The sequence below is a fragment of the Cryptomeria japonica genome, chromosome 3 (genome assembly GCF_030272615.1).
Source record: "Cryptomeria japonica chromosome 3, Sugi_1.0, whole genome shotgun sequence".
Lineage (NCBI taxonomy): Eukaryota > Viridiplantae > Streptophyta > Pinopsida > Cupressales > Cupressaceae > Cryptomeria > Cryptomeria japonica.
Genome location: NC_081407.1, coordinates 727,143,842 through 727,155,445, shown reverse-complemented (window position 1 = coordinate 727,155,445; position 11,604 = coordinate 727,143,842).

Sequence of the window (11,604 nt, the reverse complement as noted above, 5' to 3'; positions counted from 1 at the left end):
AAGAAGCACTTAGAGGTGGGCTACTTCAAGTGCAACTTTATTAGCTTATAATTGTATATGTTGTAAAACATTAGAAGAGATCATGGATTTAATATATACAATTTATTATCAACAACACATTCAATAAAAAATGTATAATTTCTATCTTCCCAAATGCTAAAAAGGATTTCCACTTTGAAAGCATACCATATCGATAGAAATTTTGTAGGGATGTTGGGTGAAACTCTCAAAAGGATCATATGCCAATAAAAAGCTCATATCTAAAAGGTTTGAAGAAGTCACAGATCCAATTCTAGAGTGTATGAAGCTCTAAATTAAAACCAAAAGAGATGTCTAATAATTTATAGATGCCCACAAAATGAGCATAGGGTTTGGAGATTCCCAAGTAAGCCAATATAGAAATAAATTGGTGTATAATTTACTAGGCAAAATGAGTAAGCTTCAACTTAATAATAGTTTTCCAAACAATCTAAATCTTCTATTGTCATTTGCTAACTAAGTATTGGAGAGTCCATCCATCATTTCAACTTTTGCACCATATACAAATGAGGTGAAATCCACGTGTATCCTTTGTAAGGCTTATAGTTACAAAATGGCATATCAATATACTATTTCTAATCTTTCCACTATTTCTAATATTTCCACTAGAGCTTAAAAAATATAAACTCAGTTTTGTGTAGCACTTCCACAAGAATAGAACAACAACAATCTAAAAACACTTAAAATATTAGTTGGTGAATTTATTCTTTGTTTTAGCTTCAATCTAAGAAATAAAATTCCTAGTGGCTCCTAAAAAGGACTTAAGAATGTCTTGATAGCTCTCTTACAAAAATTTAAAGCACTTGCCAAGGGAATTTTGGCAAAAGGATTATCCTTGCAAGTGATCATAAGAGAACACAAAAGAGACTATTTATTAATGGATAAAATAGTCTCGAATCCATTCCCATTTTATACAAGCCATGTCTTAATAGATAGTCATTAAGTACAATTACATTGCCTATTGAAGTAGGTCCTATGATCGTACCCACACCTATCCATGTCATACTTGATACTCTCACATACAACCTTCTTTTAGGTAGACTGTGGCTTCATGCTATGCAAGCAATCCCTTCTACTCTTCATCTCTCACTCAAATTCATTCACAATAACAAGATGTGGACACTAGTTGTTGATATAAAATTGCATAGTGATGTTGAAAAAGGAGTAGGATTCATATCTTCCTTTAACACTATGATTCCTTCTACATCATAATCTCCTATTGATGATGCTCCCTTAGAAGATAATTGGTGTCCTTTAAGCTTTACACCCTCCTTTTGTGGAGAGTATAAATTCCTTGAATTTAAAGTTTAAGCCTTGAAGGAACCTTGTGTTTCATTTATCCATTCTTCTTCTAAATCAATTCCAACCTCTTCTTCTTACAACACATGTCTTAATGATGATTGGTGCTCTTTAGAATTCAACCCAATTGAAACTAAGAGTGGCCCCTCTCCTTCTAACATTTCAACACCCACTAAGTATCCTAGATTTAGTTTGGAAAAATAATATGGAGTTGGTTTTAAAATTCTTTCTAAACATGGATACAATGGACATGGTTTAGGATGTATGGAACAAATTATTGAGGCTCGTGAGAAATCTACATCGTGATTCTCTAAAAAAGGTTTAAGTTTCCAACCTCCTCCTTTGTTTACATCCCCCTCCATTGTTTAATACATTTATGTTTTCTTCTCCTAACTTTTCATCTAACCAAGAAAATATTTTGTTTGAACTTGTTCAAGACAACTTGATTACTCTCCCTTGGAAAAATTGAAGGAAGAATCATAAACAAAATCAAGAAAATCTTTTTGTATGTATCATCAAATTCACGGCCATTCCATTAATGAAAGTTGAGATTTGGACTGTAAAATTCAACAACTTATCATAACTAGTATCATTTAAATGACAAGTGACAATGAGTGGCACCTTTGTCATGTCCCTTTTAAATAACATTTTTTTCCTATTATGTTGCTCCTCACTATGTGACACTCGTAGCTTTTTCTTTTGGGGGCTCATTGTCATTCATGGTGGTACAATTTCAAGTGCAATCATACTTGGGTAGCAACATAATATCTCAATTATTCTTGTCTTTATACTTTGGGAAATAATAGTTTTCAAACATTTATCCTTCTTTAGGATCCACTTTCCCTTTATTGAGTTGTATCATTCATAAGGGTTTTCCTTTCTTGCATAGAATTGTTTGTCCTTCATGAGGATGTTATCCTTGATTAGGACCTCTTCTTGAAAGCATATATCTTTTAAATGATCTCTCCTTGGTATTGAAAGTGTGAAATCCTTCATCGAGAATATCTTCTCCTAGCAATTGGGAGGTGTCTATTATTAATCTCCATCCCCTTTCTTTATTGAAGATGCAATCCTTATTAAATATCTCCTCTCTTTATGGAAGTAGATATCTTTAGACAAAGATCTCTTCATAAGGATCCTTTTACATGTGTTGCAAGGTATCTTTACAGCTATCTCTTCCTTGCTTGAAGCATTGTATTATTTATAAGTATATTCTTAATAGCTTGGAATGCATTCATTTTTTGTTGAAGATGTCTCCTTGGTGTTGAAGGTGTTTTAATATCCTTGATGTGGATCTCTATCTTCCTCTTGTTCTTTGCCATCTAGTATAGTTTGGATTTCTAGTGTGATTGTTATTGTTTATGCCTCCTCAAATATTAGTCATTTAGTATAGTGTGGCTTGCTAGTGAGATCGTTGTTGTTTACACCTTCTTAGGTGTTGATTACTCGATATAGTGTAGCTTGCTAGTGTGATCACTTTTTGCACTACATTAATCACCCAACATAACATGCCTTGTTGACTAGTGGAATTCATACCTTCTATCATCAATTGGTGTATGCTTTCATCTCTTTTTATAAGTCCACTTGTTCTCTTACAATGACATGTCGAGAATGATAGTAGTTGAGGTCCATTTTTGACATCGAGGTCTCTTCAACTAGTTGACTTGGACCATTTGTTTGCTTTAGTACTAATTTTCTTTGATTTGTGTATATTTGAAGGTTTTTGCATGGATTGATAGAATCCTATGCTTGGGAGCTTATAAATCCCTCAAACTTAGTGTCATCCTATCCTAGCTTGTCTTACTCTGAGCTGATCTATCTCTTCATCTCTAGTTTACGATGAATATGAGTATAGTTTCATACTCTTTCTAAAGTGGGGGCTAAATGTAGTGTCATAAATTGTAACCCCTTAAAGTTTCATTCTCCTTTTTGGTCCCTTGTTTTAGTGTGCCTCCATCTAGAATATTTTGAGCCTATTTGGGCCTTATCACATCCAAATTATTGTCATATGCTCACGAGGTGACTTGATCCTATGTCTTGAGCTTGTGCACTCTACAACTACCTTTAGTTTTCCCTTTTATGGGTGGACTATGGTGCTTAACACCACAACCCCTCTAAAAGGGGCCCAAATTTGAACATGTCAAAGTGTCAGTTTTTACAATTTGTGATCTAATCTCGATATTTTGATATGACCATTGGAAATTAGCCTAAATGTGAAAATACCTTGAGAATCCTAAATATAAAGGCATCATCTCTAATTCATTTGGTCATATTTCATAATCTAGCAATTTCATTTCAAATCATATTTCTTTCATTCAAGAACAAATTTGAGTTCAAGGAGCATCATGTCACATATTGATTTTTTCTTACATAAACCTAACATTAATAATTCATAAAAGTTGGATGAGACCATTGGAATGATTGCCTTATGTTATTTGATTCATTGGTAAATGTGTGTGTGTGTGTGTGTGTGTGTGTGTGTGGTAATTAGATGTGATTACCAAAAATGCATGAAATTGAGATTTAAATGGTGATGAATTATTTGTTGCAAGTGATTTTGATTATGATTATAGATTCATGTGCTAACATCTTGACCAAAAGTTGAGTTTAAATGAGTGCAGTGAATAGGTTGAAGATGAGAACATAGTTAAGGTAGCGGCGATTTAGTTGTTTGGCAACAAATGGCATGATGAAATCACACACGCAAATATATTAGTCATACATATAGATTGATTCTATCATGAATATGTTGTGCATTATGCCTTATGATTGGTTGAATTGTGTATTATGCACTATGTATTATAACTGGTTCAATTGATAATTATGCATTATCATTGTTTAAATTAGTAAAAAAAAAAAAATGAATATTCATTTTGCCTTATGATTTATTAACACAACAAAATTAACTTAATTAGAGAAATAAAAGATTTTATTTTCTTTTGTTTGATTTCATATAGGGATCTACCCTTAAATATATAAATGAATTGATATTTTTTAGCTCCAAGCATGGACTGAACTCAAACATGCAAGTTGATTGTCTGTGCGAATTTCAAAGAGGTTGTGTGCATGACTCCTCCATGCTCTTTTGATACTAGCCTCTTAATATAGAATAAGGGTAACATTATTTATTTTTTTATGGGAGGCGTGGATAAAGAGGGGATACACAAATCAAACAGACACAAAACATTGCAATTACGAGAGACATTAGAGACCATTCGTAGGTAGCAAGAGGAGGCTTAGATTATGCAGAGGCAGATAGGGTTGATTTCTCCACTCTTGACTGAGTACATATTTCCATTCTTGAAGAATCCTTGCTTAGATTGTCTCTAGCAGAGCATGCATAATATTTTTGAGCTGTTTTTCACTATTATAGATTACCTCTTTTGAAAAGGAAATTATCAACTTGTTGCACATTCTTAAACATTTGCATTCTCAAACTATTCTGGCATAAATTTTTGTCCTATAAATTTCTGCGAATTAGATGTTTTAGTTAACTATTATTATTTCTTGGTATCATTTTTCCACAATCCATAAATTGTAGGAATATAATCTTTTGGATAAAATTTTGTGAATATTTTTAATTTGATGTTTCATATCACTCAACTTTGGGAGTGAAGTTGAATCTTGGTGGTTATTTCCTCCAATGAATGATATTGATTTGGGATCTTAGTTTATGTTTCTAGGCTAGGATCCCATTTTCAATCATTTTGATCACACACAAGAGTAAGTGCAACCTTAATAAGATTTGAAAATAGCATAAAATACTCAAAAAAATTAAGTATGAAAAAACTTAATTAGAAGGTAAAACCTATGGGTTGTGTATAGTAGATGTTTCCACCAAAATGTGAGGGAATGCAATCCCTTTACATAAATCTAGGCTAACTAAATACATGAGATTCATAAAAAAATGATTAACCCTTATATAATGAGAGGGATAATCGATGCCACAAATATAAATAATTGAAAAATTAAATGTTAAATAAAATAACATAAATGCATGGGTACTTAATTTTAATTTTGATGCAAAAATGTCTATCTAGATGTTAAGGATCTATTCATCAAGGCTCTATTTTTTTTTTTTGTCTTTTATCACTTAAATAGAAATAAAATAATATGCTTTATGGTGTACCAACTTAGGTGTTTGTGCCTTATACATCTATTGATTTTTTCTTTGGTTCTATTACTATTCTTAGTGATGATGTTTATATTGCTATCAATTTGCTCTCAATGAGGTTTTGTATATGCATATAATTTTGACTATGTATTATGGGATGCACATGCTATCCCTATCTATCCTTGAATTATTATGGTGTTTTAGCTTCATTATTTTTTCTATATACAATATAGGCGTGATTATTATAATTGATTCAACATTTTGGATTATTATTGTGTCTACATCTTGATGGCTATTTTGTGCTAGTCATAAATATTTTCCAGCTAGATGTGATGGTTTATTGATTTAGATTGATATTATTTCATGTTTTTTATTTAGACATTTCTTTATCTATTCTATATGACATAGGTATACTTGATGTTTCGACAAGGTGTGCCCAATAATGGTTACTTTGGAGATGATCACATTGATTAAAAAAACTTGTTAACCTCTATCTCACTCAATTTTAGTGTGAGATGAGTTTTGTGAATGCTTGTGTGAATCTAATTTTAAATATGTTGTAGTTATGGATTTTGTATGTGTTGTTTAAAGATTTGAAGTGAGTAGCCCTTTGTGTGTAATTGTTTTATATTGTTGCGTTACATTTTACTTATGTTAACATGCATATTTAGATTGTTCATAAAATATGAAATATTTTAAATTGAAAGATAATTAATTTCATTCTAATGGAAAACTATCTATTACATTATTTTATTTCTAGTGGAAGAAAAGTAAAGTGTATTTAATTGTATCTTCAAAATAAGCAATTTTCTTATATGAAAGTAGAGTTGAGATAGTTGAAAATGTATAAAATTAATAGATTTCTTCTCCTTTTAACATTTGAAATATTATCAAATTTAAATGAAATTATGATATTATATTATTTCGATTATTATATGAGAATATATTATTGATAAGCTAGTTATAATACATTAGCCTTAATTTTTATTATGGAAGATAATTTATTAATATTTGAAAGAAACAAACTAAAAAAACAATTTACATTGAAAAACAAATCTATTAAAAATATTAAAAAAATAGTAATTGTTAAAAAAGAAGGAATATGCTTTTCTTTCAAGATTTTTTAATTTTTTTCTTCAAAACCTCTCTTTACTCTAGTGGCAATAAATTTTGAAAGATTGAATTCTAATTTTTTAGGATTAAAATTGATTTGGTGTGAATTTGAGAAGAGGTTTTTTCACTATTCAAGTTTTTGTTGGGAAGATATTTCTCCCATTTAAAAAAATAAGTTGAAATGTATTTCCTTCGAATGTCATTCTTAAATAAGATGGATGCACATTAATTTCATATTATAGGAATGATTTAGTTTAAAATTCTTAATTATTTGCATGTTTTCAAATTTAAAAAAATGTAAATAGAGTCAAGGTAATGTAAAAAAAAAATTTAGATGCAATTTTTATGTAAAAAGTTGTAATTGTGCATTTTAGATATAAGAGGGTGTGATTGAAATTGAAATTTTATTTTTAATTTAGAAGTTAGAAAATTGAGGTTTTAATCAACTCAATTAATGGTGGATTTAAGAATTATCTATGATTTTCAAGTTAAAAAATTTAAAAATTTAAAATTCAAACCAAGAGTAGTGTTTTATTTTGTGGAATGATTAGTCTCTCTTGAATTTTAGAATTTGTTTTGGTATTGTCATTGAATTGTTTTCCATGCCACATCCAAATGGTAAATTTGACACATTGGAGACTTTGGATTGATGTATAGGGTAAGAAAGGAGTAGTCTTTCATTTCTTGCTTAGATTTGAAATGAATTTATGAATAGAGCTAGTTAAGGGTTTAAAAAAGTGTTAACATAACAAATTAAATAAACATAAAAATATGATTAATCAAGATGGTGATAAACATAAAAATATGATTAATCAAGATAACTACACCATGATTTGAATGCCTCTTGAAAATTTAGACTTAGATGTAAGGGACATGTCACAACTCTTGAAATTTAACTCAACATTATACATGGTCAACATGTCATTAAAGTGACACTCATCAACTTACCTCTAAGACCCATATCCTATCCCATCATTGGATTTTGCATCTAACACATGGGTTGTGACCCTTGTATGTGTGTGGATGGCTTATTTACCCTTGTAAATGCTAATTTGTGTGATGCGTTGTTTGACATGTGTGTGACCATATTCTTCTTATTTTGCATGAGTGTGATTATATGCATATGACTATCTCCTAGCATGGAAGGGTGGACTTGAGGCTTCTGAACATGGTTGGATAGAGTTGAAGCACCATTAGAGACTTGTAAATCATTGGTCCACAATATCTTAGGATCACGTCCAAAACTAGATTATCATCTCTTTTTTTATAATTTCTTATTCAAACAATTTTTAGAGAAAAAGTATACTTTAGGATATTAGTGTCCTTTTATGTAAAAATATATTTATTATTTGATCCTCTAATGTTGATGAAATGTAATCTATCTATATTAGTGGGAAAGGCTATATTGTTACTTTTGGAATGATGGTGTTGAACATGCATGATATTTTAGATGGTTCTTATCATATTTTCCAAGTGCTTGTAAAATGGAATAAATCTCTTAATTTATCATTTGGGTAAAATGAGTATGTGAATATAATGTCCCATGTTAATTAAGAAAATAAAAAATCCAATTATAGTTGAGAATGATATCCCTAGAGTGGTTGTGCCCCTATTAAGCTTATTTTCTCAATCACAAATAAGTATCCTTATATGTAGGAAATTAGTTTTTCTTGAGTGTTGTTAAATTTCTATGAAGATTCTATTTATTATACCCTATTATTTGTGTGTTTTGTCGTATTTCTTCAAAGTGTTGGACACTCTTATGTGAATTAGAGTAGTGTATTGTGTCAATATAACTTATCGATATTGGTGTTGGATGTTCCCTTAGCTCCTCCCACCTCCCTCTCTCTCTTATCCTTATACCTTGTTCCACTTATAAATTTAATTATGCTTTTAGTGTGCCTTTTTCTAGTGTGTGGTTTAGCTGTTAGGCAAGTTTGAGACCTTATGATTTATTCTTAAAATTTGTTCAATCATTTTGGGGTTCGTTTGTGGCCAAGGAATTGGGTTCTTAGTAGGAGTCCTTGTGGAAGTTAGATAAGAAGTCTTGAGTATGGACTTTTACAAAAAACTATCTATTTAGATAATTTGCAAGACTACAACGCATGGTATAGATTATAACATATTTGAACTATAGTTCAATTCTTTAGAGTTCATTTGGCATGCTATAGTCCCTCTAGCATGTTGGTGTCCTTTGGTGTTTACCCTTTGCTCGTTGAACAATATGCACTTCTCAAACTATGGGAGAAACTTTCTAAATGAAACTTGTTCCCCTTGGTCCATTGAGTCTTCCTATCCTGTCACTTCATTGAAATGTGTTATACCTTGGAAGTTATTCCCACTTTTCATTGGAAAGTGTGCCTTAACACATTTAACCAATTATCAATTCAATGGATTATCCCTAGTACCTCTACTTGACCTAACTCTTATGCAGTGTTTCCTAAGCGTTTGAGTGACATTTATGACATATTGGAATGGGTTTAGTGAGGGCCTTGCATATAGGAGAAAGAAATATCACAATGTAGTGTCTAATCTTAAATTATGGAGGGAGGTCCACCCTCTTATATGGTCATCATGGTGACGTATGTACCACATCTTATGAAGGTCTTCTTGTGACACTATGCTCGATGAATTGGTGTTGTTTGTCTTGTGTGTCATTATTCTAGTCACAATACCATATGCATTTGTTGGTGTGCAATGTGATTAGTGTACCATGTGCAACACATTTTTTTCATTCAATATTTGTTCAATTGATGTCTAGGGAAAAATCCTAGGGAACTACATTTGGGATCAAACTCATGACTACTAAGGTGATCCTTGCAAGTTTAAATTTGATTTGATGCATGATAATGATCTTATAATTCACAATAATGATTTGGTAATCTATAAACTTTTGAACTTCTATCACCCAATATTTGCTAATTGATATTGCATAAGGATTGCCTACATGTTTACAAAAACCTTTAGCAATTTGTTGAATCACAAGGGTTGAGTTCTCCTTAATCGAACCCTTGGATAGACTACCTTGACTCAACTTTAAGTGAATATTTAAAGACAACAAACAAAAATGCAACAAACCTAAGATGATGTGCTATGATTAATGCTCTAATAATTCTAATAATACATATTCTATCAATCAAATCTCTAGTGTGCTTCATTTTGTAATTCCCTAATATTTTCAAATGAATACATATATGTCTCTAAATACAACAACCAAGCACACAAGTCAAGCAAATGTGCATATCTAAAATCTTAATGACTAGAAAAATTATTGGAAACAAATGGATTTGAACTTTAAGTTTGAAAAATGAAGGATCAAATCCATGCTTGTGGAGTTAAATCAAATTAAATTTACACCAAAAAAATTGATTTGGGATGGCATATGATGAATTTAGGAATCAATAATATTTTTTTAGTGATTTGTGATAATAAGGATTGGAATACATGTCAAATTTACACATGAATATGCCACTTGTAAGCTAATTATCGTATTTAGGACAATCTAATAAGAGATAGTCCAACATATAAGGGAAAAGGACATGATAATATTATTTTTACCATTACAAATATTGAAAGGGACTATAAAAAATAATTTTAAAAATCTCGTGTAATTTAATTAATTGACAATAATAAATAAATCTAACCTTAGGTACCGAGCTAAGATAGTAAATAGAGATTTGACAAGCATACTTCTCAAAATGACAAAAAAGGATCAAGATTTTTTAGTTTAAGTGCACTTGAAAACATTGAACTACAAATCATTGCTTTATAATCCAGAATGAAGCTTTAATTTTAGATTCGGTTTTGTGATGATGTAATAGATTATAAACTAAACTTTGATTTGGGGCAAAATTAAACACAAAATCAATCTTAGTGCACAAAATCAATCATCTTTTCTTGAAATTGACTTGGTGGGTTTATAAATCTAAATACAAATTTACCACACCTTCTAATTAGGTGTAAATAAATTTACAGGGTTTATAAACACCTTTTACAAGAATACTAGGTATAATGTATTCTCTTGTGGTTGAACCCTCGAGTGGGTTGATTCAAAACTTGTGAATAAGGATTGAAGACAACAGATAACCATGCAGTCTACCTATGTGTTGCTATGTATGTAGAAGTTGATGTAGTAGTGAATGCTTATATATGGGCTCTTTGAATGATGATATAAGTAATAAGTGAGAGCTCTAGATGCATCTTCTTCTGTCAAATATCTTAAAATGAATTATGATTTGTCCTCTTATACAACGCCCCCCGAGAATACAAGTTGAATTGTTTCACTCTTCAAATTAGTATACAATGATTAAATTTGTCCAATTTAAATTTGAATTTTGAAAGGTGAGAAATTGGTGAAAAATGGAGATCTTGGTAAATATGGTTATTCTCTTCTTGTAAGTAGACAATATTAATCTAAAAGATGCTATTAATTATAGAGGTGTTTTCTTATAAGAAACAAAGCCACAAAATTGTGATGTGACATCCTTTACAAGGGGTCGACAAATCTTAAGTTTATTGTGCAAAATAAGAAAAATAAAATAAACTTACGGTCTCAAAACATTGATCTTGCATTTTATCTTACAAAAGAGAAGAACCAAATTACTAACATTTCCATTTATCACCAACTTGTCAGTAACAACTTCTTCTCCCTTCTTCATGCTCATTGTGGTTTATGTTGTTGGTTGTATTGTTTATGTTGTCTATGTGTTCCCCTGGGTAGTCAAGATTACACATTCACCTTGCTCATGGGCAACAAGGTCAAGATCACACATTCACCTTGCTCATGGGCAACAAGGTTTATGCTACTACTAGGAATCAAGACAATGTTTTGTTTATGCTATTTATGCTTTGTGTTGCCATGGACAACCATATTATGCTATTTATTATGGTTTATGTTGCTACAAACAATGTTATATTTATGCTGCTTGATGTTAAGTGTTGCAATGGCCTATGTTGTTGGTCTTCACTATCTGATTGTCATACATTTGTCATTTTCATGTGTTGTTCATAGTCCCATTGACACTCTTTTGATGTCTTTC